The following is a 12327-nucleotide window of genomic DNA, read 5'->3' on the forward strand; positions in this document are numbered from 1 at the left end:
ACAACTAAACTACATTCTCCCTATTGTCATTCTCAAGAAACACAGAGACATTTAGGATAGTGTATTCAAGAACTGTATCTGCATCAAGCTGACATTCAGCATGGAAACAGTTCAGACCACATTGTTAAGTCTGACAACTGAAAACTGTGTCTTTTAAAGGAACTGACCTTTAAATAATATATGAACCTCAACCTTGCAGCTGCTACAATCGGCAGCTCAATCAGACCCACCTACAATACCTGGAGTGCTAAGGATAAATGTTAATTCTTTCCTTTGTTCTCTATGTGCCTGTGCTTTATACTCTTATCAACTGAACAGAGAATTGAATATATATTTTAAAAAAAGAAGCAAACTTGAACATTATACATTAGGAAGGAAGTGAAATAGGAATTTGTGACATGAAGCCCATATGTCCCACATACACTACTGCAAAAAGCCAATTTGTCTCCAGGCTACCTGCATCAGCCTTTATGTAAGAAGTCTGATGACTTGGTGAGTAGTAACATGCTGTTGTCTGGATATTCTTCCCACTCCAAACAGTGATGCCATACTTTTTACCTCACTTTTTAACAACTACACAGAGGAAGAGAGTTTTCCTGGAGTGCTTCCACTACATTTGGATCAGTTTTTAAATTTCTATCCACTGACTTCTTTCCATCTCAAGGGAACATTACTTTAATATACCCTTCTAAAGAGATCATTTGGATAAAAAAATAGATATAGGTTGGTCAGAAAAGGCTTTTTAAAGGGCTGGAAATTCAAATCAGGGTTTATACACAGGCCCTGTCAAGATCCAGATTCACCGAGTATTGCTCAGTCAGAGATGCATAAAGCAGTGCCTATGATGAAAGGCCAGCCAGTAACACCTGTGAGAGCTACTCACCTGCTAAGGGAGGAACACAGCTGCTGAGAAGCAAAATACAGCTCTAGGGGACCATGAAGGAGGAAGTGCTGGTCAGAACAATGTACTGCTAAACTCTAGTCATAAGGTGAGATCCTCAGCTCTGATGGTTTTAAGCTGTAAAAAAAAGGTTCAGCACAGTGTAACAGTACCCTAGTAGCTGCAGTTCCAGTCAGAGAAAGATTCCTGTAATACAGCTGCCTGATGTCCAATTAAAACATGTAGCCAATCATGTTGGAGCTAGGCTTGGAAAAAAAGCTTGTTCCCTAGGCAGAATCTCCATGCTTAAAAAACAGCACTGGAAAACTTGCAGAGGCGTAAGCTGTTCTCCACAAGGTATTTTTTATAAACTCAAACCTGAGAAGTTAAAAAAGGGAAGGAGGGTTTCAAAGAGAGCATGCATAACCCCACAGTGATAGCCTGAGGTCACTCAGCATGTGTGTGTCAGATTTGTCAGCAGCAGTCTCTGCGCTGTTTGACACAAACGGCAGCTGCTCTTCAGCAGAGCAGCCAGGGCTGCAATGCCAGGTTTTGCTCCAAGTCAGGACAGCACTGGGCACCCCCAGCACCAATTATCTTCCCCCACACCCCTAGCTCAGGGAGAATTCCCTCCCCTTAATATCTCTCTACCATAACAATTTATGAAGCACCAGCGAGAGATGAAGCTCAGCCAACACCAGAAAGCTATTATGGGGGAATTGTAATGTATTTAATGTAGCTCACAACTGCAAGGCTTTTAAATGATAGTAACATTTGTTTTGGGACCTTTGCCTGGAATTGTAGAAGATCTTTTAATAAATGTGCTAAATAAGATGCATAATTTAGCTTCTTCTCAGCAGAATGCTGGCTGGCTGCCAGACCTACTCTCAGGTTTGACTCAATGTCAGGGCTGCCTGCTGGCCCAGTACAAATAGACTCATTAAAAAATGGTTGCTGCTGTGTGCTCAGGCTCTATTTCTCCCACTAATGGCTCAGTTTATGCCTCCCCCTCTTGAATAAATAGAGGAGCAGCTTCCAGAGAGGAAAATATTCTTCTGTACACACATTCCACACATATGAATACAGGCAACATGCTGGGAGGTGCAGAAAAGCAGAAGAGAAATGGCTGCCCCTTGCAGGAAAAGGAGGTCATTTAAAGTAGTTATATCACATAACATGGACTCTGAGTGATCATGATATTTATTAATCAGAACAGAGACAGTTCACTGCCCAGTTCACTGTTTCCATTTTGACTGTGGTAGAAACACACAGAGCCCAATCCAGAGGCAGAACATGACATCTGAGCCAGCAACATGGACAAAGCCAAGAAAATAAAGTTACCAAAGGAGGCAGGTACACAGGGGAAACACATGCCTCTGTTCTCAAGTCCCATCAAGCTTTGTTTCTTCTCTTGATTCAAGAGGGTTTGTGACTATTATCAAATAGTTTTTCAGCAGTCACTCATTTTCAGATTTGCTCTACTAAATTTCCTTTCAGATGTGTTTTCTTCTTAATAGCAAAAATAATGGTACAGCTAAAACTGGCTTTTTGACTTAATTATAATAGAACAGCAAAAAAAAATCCCAGTTTATAATCCACCTGGACCTCTGGCAATGTCTAATATCATTACTGGAAATGGGGGATGGGAGTGATCCTATTTAAAGCTTTTGGGTTTTTCCAGTGGATTTCCAGTGGATCAGCAAAAGGCTGATCCTTGCCCTGGAGAACACAACATTAGCACAACATGTTTTGTATGCTGGCTCTGATAATATATCTTACTTTAAAAGAGAATGTAAATGCAAAGGCTTAAATAGTCTCAAAACACCTCCATCTCTTCACCAAAACTAAAAACTTTATAACATCTAAAACTATGTTTCTGATAACTCTGCAAGCACTGGTAACACCTGAAATGGTCTTTAAACAAACAAAATCAAAACTCAAGCTAAAACAAATTAAAATCATTCTCCAATCTCACCCACTTTCTATTATTTGTAAGAGTCATGTTTGGCCAGATAATTGAAGGCATTGCACACCCAAACAGCAAAATAAACTAGTTTCCACATTTAACTCAATGGCTGTATTTCACAACAGTGGATCAGATCTCTAACTGTGAAGCTACAAAAATGGCACCATCCCACCCTCTCTGGCCCAGCCAATCATCATTTCTTTTCTCCTCTCACCAACAGTCAGAAGCACCTGCTGTGTCTTCCCACATTGCTGCCTCCTGGAGTAGCCTCTATCCCCACATTCCCTCCACCAGATTAGTTCTATGAAAAAGTAGCACATGAAATTAAAACTGTTATGGTTTGGTGTTGAGTAGCATAGTAAGAATTATAGTAAGAATTATCAAGCAGAAACCCAGATAGCCATCCCTGACCTTTCAGGTATTTAGTGTTTCCTCATTACTCACTCTGGACCATGCTCCATCACCCAGCTTATGCTCTGAGGTGCCTAAATTTCTTTGAGATCCTGCAAAGCATCCAGGAATCCAAAACAGACATCTGTCCACAAAATTTTTAGGTTCTAGGTGTCATTTACGTGTCATTTTGTCACTCTAGGTGCAGTGACACCTAGAGTCAGTGACAGAACAAGGGTACTTCTTCATGCTTAAGCTCTCTGGCTCTGCTCAAGCCTGCAGTGATACTGCAGCATGCTGAATTTCAGAGTTGGAGTCTTTGATTCTATATTTTAAAGCATTGCATACAGCTTTTAAAAGCTCTGCAGTTTAAATCTAGTATACCTGAATCACCACCCTGTTAATTCCACTCTGAGAGCATTACAGCTCTGCTGAACTAACCTAACACCAGACTGAAAGAGTCCCTAGATTCTTAGGTTATTTCTTCTGCAGCTATACACTTCCCAAGCACACACTGTTTGTCTACAATCCATTTCCCAGGCCTCCATTACCTCTTTCACGTATCTTAACCTTTGCTGAAAACATACTGCTTAATACTGCTTCTGTATTTTCTTAATATAAAAAGCCCTTGATTTTGTTTTAAAAAGAGGTTGAATGGTCACACCCACTAATCATTAGTACATTTCAATTACATCTGACCTTCCTCTAAAGGGGCTCAGCTCCTCTGAATCCCATCTGCTCTATTAAAAAAAATCAAGCCCACAGCATGCTATTAGGGTAATTATGGACAATTGCTATGAAGAAGATGGTAAGACAGTTATTTATTTTTTCTGGGTGTGTTTTTGATGTACAGCATGTAATGAGAGCAAGTGTACTTACAAAGGCTTATAAATGTATATGGGATGACAGACTAGTGGGTATATAGTACGGAATACATATTCTGCACCTTGTTTACTATACATTGCCCTGTCTTTGCCATTTCCATACAGCTAAAATAGAAAATTTTCAAAATAAAACCTTCATAACTGAGATAGTGTTTTATTAGAACAGGTGAGCTATCTTGGTGAATCAAAGAAATCAAGATAAAGCTCAGTTTAAGGCTATTGTTTCTCAAAATACAGTGTTACCAACTCCAGATAGTCCATTTTAGTCCTGGAGAACTGATATTCATCATACAATTGTGTAAAATACTTTACTCTTTTAATTTTTGTAAAAATGTTCAAAACTTTTATAAATTCTTCTTGATTCCTGTATAGCTCAAATTAAGACTTTAAATTCTGTGCTGACTGGAATTCTGCCACCACAAAAGTTTGTCTGTGTGCTTTCAGGTACCAATACTTCATTTTAAGAATATATAGTACATAGTTTCCCAATTAGATGTTACACCAAAATCAATGGAGTCCTTCTTTGCAGCAAGATAGTAAAGCAATATTCCAAAGCTTTATTGATTTTAAAAGGGCTTTGCCAGCACAGAAATACCTATTTGTGTGAAATATTTTGTGGGAGCAGAGACTGGAGTTTTGAAAAGGTCTAAAAGGAAATTGCTTTCCTCTAAGGGTTATATGCTTTTGTGGGGAGTGCAAAGGATGCTTTGTAGCTCGAGTGTTACTGCTGCAGCTATCTTATCCCATTTGTCACTGAGAATTACAAGCCTTATTGACAGAAATATACAGTGTTTCACAACTAGGATTTCAAAGCTGAGCATACAAAAGAGAGTCAGGCTTATCTGATGTGTGCCCAAATGTCTCCAATTCTCAATATGCTAAACTTGCTTCCTTCATTCTCTCCTCCAAGGAAAGTAATCTTTGAGTCAAGTTGTAGAAAAATTCCCTCTCGTCCAAGTTGCATCAAATTATCCACAGTGATTCTGAGAGAAAAAGATTATACTTCTGCTGTGCCAGCATCTGGAAAGCAGCCTGATTGGCAAGACTAAAGAGCAGTGTAATTACATGTTCAAACACTTCAACTCTGCCCTTCCATATGGAATAAACATTCATTTAAGAACAAACAGCAAAAATTCCCTGTGAGAGAGGTGCTGGAAAGATCACCCTTCAGCAGTATTAGATATCCAGGGTAAAAATTGTGTAGGTTTGAAAGCCCATAGTCTTACAAAAAGACTTTTAGATTCAGAGAGGCTGAGTTTGAACTATTTAATGAGATATATGTGCTGGCACTTATATTAGCTGAATAGACTGAACATGATGGTACATATTCAAGTATTCAGAGAAATAATTTACAGCCAGAAAACCTGCAAAGTCTTTTTCGTTACAAGGGCATCCTGGGACAAGTCCAGAGAGAACAGAGCAACAGCAAGGCACTTTATTTTGCCAAAAACTATAACATAGTCATAGGAAATCCGGAGTTGCACAGCATAAAAATCCCTCATCATACCCTCATCTCTGATTAGTAGGAAATGAATGACAGCAGTGGAGCTACTCAGTCTAATTATCAGTTTTTCTGAATTTCTAATAAGCTCTTAAAATCTAATTTTGGAAGCAGGACTTTTTTCTCCTGCAGGGAATGGCTGATAGAAATGAGTAAGATTTCGGTTTGTCAAGTCTGGTCATTTCTCTGGCATTTAAGTCCTCAGTGAATAGGCAGGTTGGGGATAAAGCAGAATTTGTGCAAACTCTAATCCACTTTACCACTATTTTCTTTAGCTTTCTAGGGATACAAACCACTTCCAAGTTTAAACATGGCCCTGCCAATTCCAAGCGCCCCTGCTAAGGCTGGGGTATTTATGAGAATTACTCCATTGCCTCATTCGTGCCTGTTGACTGGGAGACAGACTGGCCATCAAATAATTTCTGACAGTCACTCGGCAGTAATAGTGAAGCTCAGAACTTTGACTTACATAGCAAATTAATGTTTCATTAAGCTTTAGGAACCATTCAGAAACAAATGCATTCATAATTACACTTGCTGTAGCAACAGGAATTAGGCTTCTGGCTGTTCTTAGCTCTAATTTCTCTTCCCTCAGGCTATAATTCATCACTAGGCTTGCATGAAAAAGCACCAAGCCTCTCCCCTGGCCAGTGATGGGTCTTGGAGAGATGTGTCTGGGGACACAAACCAGTTAATGACTGCTGATATGGACGATTTTCTGATGGCTATTTGTGAACTCATTCGCTATTAAAAGTGATAGTTTATTACAAGGAAAGCTGAGATTCCATGACCGAAAGGGAGGTCAGGTGGCTGGCTCCTTCCAGCACATATACATCTCCTTTGGTTATTAGAGCATAGGAAATCAGAGAAAGAAGTGTTGGATTAAAGCTCTGTAAGTGTTATTCAAATCCAAATTCAAGAAATGTATGGGAGGAAAGGAAAATGGGAAAGGCTTCAGAATCTCCTCTTTTTTTGCTCCCACTTTTTCTCATATTTTGTAAACTGTCCAGGAGACACAGCAGGGTTCTGAGACTGCAGTCCTTGGGTTAAGGAGAGTGTGAGAATAGGAGGAAGAACCTACAGGGCAGGCCAGGCCATTTTCCAATCTAAACTGGCAACTCATGGTGAGCTCTGAATTGTTCAGTATTAATGGAGAAATAGTGGATTTCCCTGTATGCAAGAGGTACTGTTTATGTTTCCAAAGGCTTATATCAGAAAGGATCACATTAGAGCAATACAAGGGTAAACCTGACTAGAAAAGCCATGACCAGTGCATTACAGTCACTGAGAGACACATTAATTGGCACTTGCTCATGTTGCCTCATGTCAGGAAAGAACATTACTGATGGCTTCACTGTGTGCAAGAGACAACCTGCACCAGACTTCACTTGACTTTTGGAGTTTTGGATGGAAGATGTAGCCAAGCAGCAGAACGCTGATGAAAAATGAACTTATGTGTAAGTTAGACTAACTACATTTTCTGCATTGATGAGAGTAATTACCTCTTACATAAAATTAGAAGTGAGTGGGAAGAGGGTTTGCAACCCTGAAAAGAAAAATGCTGATTACAAAATATTTTCTCTTCCAAAATATTTCAGTTTGGTAATTGCAAGTTATCATTTTTTGGTACTTTACTATAATTAAAATTGACTTTTACAAGTGGAATAAGTATTTAAGAAGTAAAATGGAAACCTTTTCATCTGAAAATCCCAGAAGAGGTATTTGAATTTTTTAATATCTATTTTTAGGAACATGTGAACCAGAACAAGCAATTTCCCCCCTTCTCAGTCTCAATAAATGTCTGTTTTAAGAATCTCTCCATTATTACAGGTACAGGGGAGAAGACAGACATCTGAAGACTTCAAATCACCTCAAGGAAACATTATAAAAATCCATCTTGATAATATGTACCTACCTGCAGGGAGAGAGAAAGCATATATAGGAGTCTGCCTCTTCCAGCACACTATCTTTTTTAGGTCAATGTCAGACACTGGGTGTTGCCTTCTGGTAAGTCTGTGCCTAGTGTGTCTCAAGAGCTAAGTCACTCATACTTTGCCTCTTATTATATTTTTGTAGCCCTGAAAAAGAATGGGATCACTTCCTCCTTATTCCTTTGCTCCATGTGCTAGCCAGACTCTCAGGGAAGTTTGTTGCCTTTCTGAAGCCCAGATTAAGTTAAAACCATCTCACTGCATCCAGCTCTCAGATCCCCAGCACAGGAAAGACAGGGAGCAGGTCCAGAGGAGGGGCAGAAAAACGGGGCTTTCCTCTCCTATGAGAAAAGACTCAGAGAGTTGGGGTCACTCACCCTGGAGAAGAGAAAGCTTCAGAGACATCTTATTACAGCCTTTCATTAATTAAAGGGGGGTATAAGAAAGCCAGGGACAAGTTTTTTAGCAGGGCCTGTTGAGATAGTATCAAGTGCAATGGTTTAAACTAAAAGACAGCAGATTTAGACTAGCTATAAGGAAATACCTTTTTATGATCAGGGTGGTGAAACACTGGCATAGGTTGCCTAGAAAGGCGGTAGATGCCCCATTCCTGCCAACATTCTAGCCACGTTGGACAAGGCTTGGGTAATCTGGTATAAAAGACCTTTAAAAGGTCCCTTTCAACCCAAAATATTCTATTTGGAACAATCTAGAGGCCTGTGTTTGATTTTGTCTCCTAGTGGGACTAAAGAGTCTGATGTATTCAGTCCACAGAGAGTAGCTAGAGGGAAATGCAGCAAAGACTCTTGGTGAGAAGAACCTACTGAATAGTATTTTTTCATTTCATATGTGACTTCCTTTTTTTTTTTTCTTACCCTGGCCACTACCATCTGGAAGCAGGGCTGTGTCAGTTCCTAACTATGTTGCTCTGGCAACTTCTAAAACAGTTTTATGGTCAATTATACTGTCTCTAGAAGATTCTGACTTTTTGATGCTTCTCAGAACCAAAGATCCAAAACATCCAGAATTTCATTAATTTTAGTTTATTGCAGCAGTGAAAGCAAAATGGTATTATTTTATTAGACTTCTAAGATTATAGAAAGCTAAAGCACTGTGATGTTTTAATGATCCTATGAGCTTCAAAGTTGCTGTTTCATATTACAACTGTCTTCCCCTCAATTCACCCTCACAGTCAAATTACCTGGTTTACTTTTCTCTTTGAAATACAGCAATCAATGTGAGGCACAAGCTGAAGATTTCTCTTAAAACAAACTGATAGGGATACAAAATTAAGACAGAGGTATAAATACAAAATAGCTATTTTTCAGAATGTTCTAGACTTACAGCTTGTATAGTAATGAAGCTGGGTGGCTACACAGGAAACCTCCCTACCTCTCTCCTCTTTCAAGATCATAACAATTTTTCCAGAATTTGGAAGCATTACTGATTAAACATTTTAAAATCTTAACTAAAATTGGAAACAACAAATGTGAGCAGTACCGGGAAAATAAAAAAGAGTGGCAGAATATTTAGAGAGTTCAGAGACTTGTGAAATCAAAGGGCAGCTGAATGGAGTTTTCACTACTGCAAGCTTGAACTTCATTGTAGCATCTTAAATTTCATTTTGATGCCCTTATCTTATTCTGGACATTGATATCTGAAAAAAGAAAGATTTACACTAAAACACTAAGCATAAAATTTCAGCATTAAACTCAAAATAGTGGGTAGGAAACAAATGCCATAAGAATGGCAGCACTAAATTTAGTAAATGGGGAAGGAACAGAAGTAACTATGATATCTTTATTTAAAATCAGTCCTGTCTGATTGATTAATGCATTTCTTAGGTGAGCTGAAAATAAGAAATGTATGCATCTAAAATACAAATTAATCAACACTGCACCACTGTTCTCTATACTGTATTAATTAATAACACCACATGGCGGATGCAGAATTAATCACTCTGTCTGAAGGATTTGGGTACAGAAAGCAGTAGAGAAAAGTTGCATTTTACAAAATTTATGAATGTTCTACAATCACTTAAACTGTTGAAAGATTCTATGAGATGCTTTTTCTGACAGATCTTGGGGAAAGTCTTCAGCAATAATTAGCAAAGTTTGTACGCGTAGTCATTGATTTATTTCAATGCAGCATTTTCAGTGGGCTTAATTAGGAGCTGTTAGAATTATGACTGGTTAGTTAAAAAGTACAGCGAGATACTTCATAAGATAGAAAGAGATCTCTGTCTAGATCTGTCTGAGCGACCCTTATTTGCTATAAAATTGATTTTATTCCAGAGTATTACAGGGAAAATAAAACTTTTCCAAAAGTAACTTGAAAATCCTCAGGTTTTCCTATGCCTTTCACAAAGAATCTGAATTCCATACCATTCCAAGTGTCTCCACCTGTGAAAAATGCTACACACTGGAAGGACTCCTTCAAAATCCTTTTCTAGATCTGGGTGGTAGCTCAGTCCTTTTACCTTGCTATCTTTCCAGTCTTATCCCCTACTCTGTACCTAGGTTTCATAGGAGCAGTTCTAGGTTAAGAGTCAATAATTTAGACTTTTTTATGGATTGCTCCATTTCTTCTTTTATATACAACAAATCCAAGACTATCTGTTGCTGAGTAGCACAGTAGCCATTTCTTGCCTCACAACACATTTAGTTCCACTCCTCCTACTTCAGCAAATCAATATTGTATCACTTGAACTCAAATCCTGATTTCTATCTAAAAAGGATTTAGGAAACTTTGATCAAAGAAGACCTGTGATAGTGATGGACTTGCATTAGAATGTAATCATTCTCTCCATTTGTGCCTCTAGAAAATATCCTTAACAAAGGCATTCAACAATGAAAATTCCTAGTCTGTTTGTTCAAATATTTTTCCAGGTCTCCGGCTGGCTGAAAAAACTTCTCATTATACTACTGAGTAATGAGACAGTCTTCAAAACAGATCTTAAACTACCTTCTGAAGGTGGAGAGCTGCAATAAACTTCACTGAAGAGCTGAAAATGAGCCCCTAATGATTTGGAATATATTCTCCCACATTAGGCTCTATCTTTATTTGCTGCCACTGAATAGAGTCTGCAGCTGAAATGGAAAACAGGAATGTGAGAAAGAAAAGGACACATATGCAGAAATTTTGCATTATAGAGCAAGGAGTTATTAGCTTCTTTATCTGTTCTTTCAGTGATTGCATTTAAGATAAAGTATTTAGCCCCAAACTTCCTAACACAAAGACCTAAAAGAACAAAGAGAATTAGGAAAAGATGAAAACTGAACATATAGAGAGACTGATTTAAAGGTAATTATATTACAAATGACTTAATATTGGTGTTGTTTTATTGGAACAGTTTCATTATATATCAGTCACAGGAAAAAATATTCTAAAGAATATGCTGACAAGTTCTCCTTTTTCCCCATTTCTGACTTGACAAGCAGATCATGATTTTGTGGAATTAATTCGCTATTCAAGCTTATTTCCAAGTTAAATATAATGGCTCATCCACAAGTACTTATCTGTAAGGATTTGCTATTTGAAATTCCAGCTGTGCTGTTCAGATTTGATAGGCTACAGCAAACACATGGTGTGCGTTTGTTCCTAGGAGGATGCCTGTAACATCTCTGCTGGCAAGTTTGGCTATTAAAGTATTTTTGGAAAGCAGGCACAAAAGGGGCAATAGCAGGGACAGAAGATTGTGTTCAGACATGCAGAGCGTGTTTTCAGGGGATGGTTCTATTTCAGGAGCCCATCTTCAAGCAAAAATATCCCTGAGGTCAGGGAAGTGTCAGACAGCTGGCACACCCAGAGCAGAAGGACCTGAATGTTACCCTGCCAGCGGCAGAGAGGCCCATATGGCTGTGATGGAAAGGGTAACAGGTACTGGTCACGGAGTTATCAGCCATATGGCAGCTGAAACTGACAGGAGACACTACATGAGCATCAATAACAAACACACAAAGTGTTGGGATAGGGACTCCTTTACAGCCTACAAATAAAAAGCTGAATTAAGCAAAGCAAAACTAAATAGGACAGGAAGAGTGTAAAAACTTGCTATTTACAGGGCTAAGGAATTAGCATAAGGAATGGTGGCAGTGCCATCACTTCAGAAATTCAGAGGGGACACACATATTGCAAGGAAATACCCCTTTTTATTAATTGTGAGATGGATGGGCAAGAGATAATTAAGTATTTGTGTACCAGATTTGCATTCAAGTATTCAGAAGAATCAATACTTACAGATTTTGTTTTTAGGCATCTTCTCTATTCTTTTTACAGAGAGTGAAATTTGCATGCAGGGAGTGTGTTTAAATAACTTGCAGCTCATTTCCATTTAGAATGTCTGTTTAAATACCAATTTGACCTCTGGCTGTCTTTGGTGTTGGATAATATGTGTAAAATTGTCACCAAAATTGTGTATGAAGCACAAGTTGAAAGGAACATACTGAATTTTCTTAGTTTTTTAACCTGATTGCTTTGTTTTCTCCTTCAGGATGTCAAAAGGAGAGAAGATATAGGGAGCAAATCAATAAGGGAGAGAAGAATCAGCATATTTGCCACAGAAGATGAGGGAAAGGAAAGCTGGGTGACTCATTTCATCATGTAAAATATGCTCTTTCTGATCACTCTCCAGGAACCAAGAATGCAATACTCTGTTTGGTGCTCAGATATTGTGCTAAAGAAGTAAATACAGTCTTAAGTAGCTCAGATCTAAATGAAGTTTTGTACAAAAACTGAAGGTTTGCTACCACAGAAAGTGATGTGCTGTTTCTTCT

At 38.5% G+C, this 12327-nt stretch overlaps 1 long non-coding RNA gene across 1 annotated transcript; it reads left to right on the forward strand.

The window, feature by feature from the left end:
* Positions 1 to 3950: 3950 nt before the first annotated feature.
* On the forward strand, positions 3951 to 12327 carry LOC135448038 (uncharacterized). Its single transcript, XR_010440383.1, has 4 exons — positions 3951 to 4044; positions 6952 to 7078; positions 7452 to 7628; positions 12045 to 12327. It is a non-coding gene; the product is annotated as an uncharacterized LOC135448038 (long non-coding RNA).

The sequence above is a fragment of the Zonotrichia leucophrys genome, chromosome 5, assembly GCF_028769735.1.
Source record: "Zonotrichia leucophrys gambelii isolate GWCS_2022_RI chromosome 5, RI_Zleu_2.0, whole genome shotgun sequence".
Taxonomy (NCBI): domain Eukaryota; kingdom Metazoa; phylum Chordata; class Aves; order Passeriformes; family Passerellidae; genus Zonotrichia; species Zonotrichia leucophrys.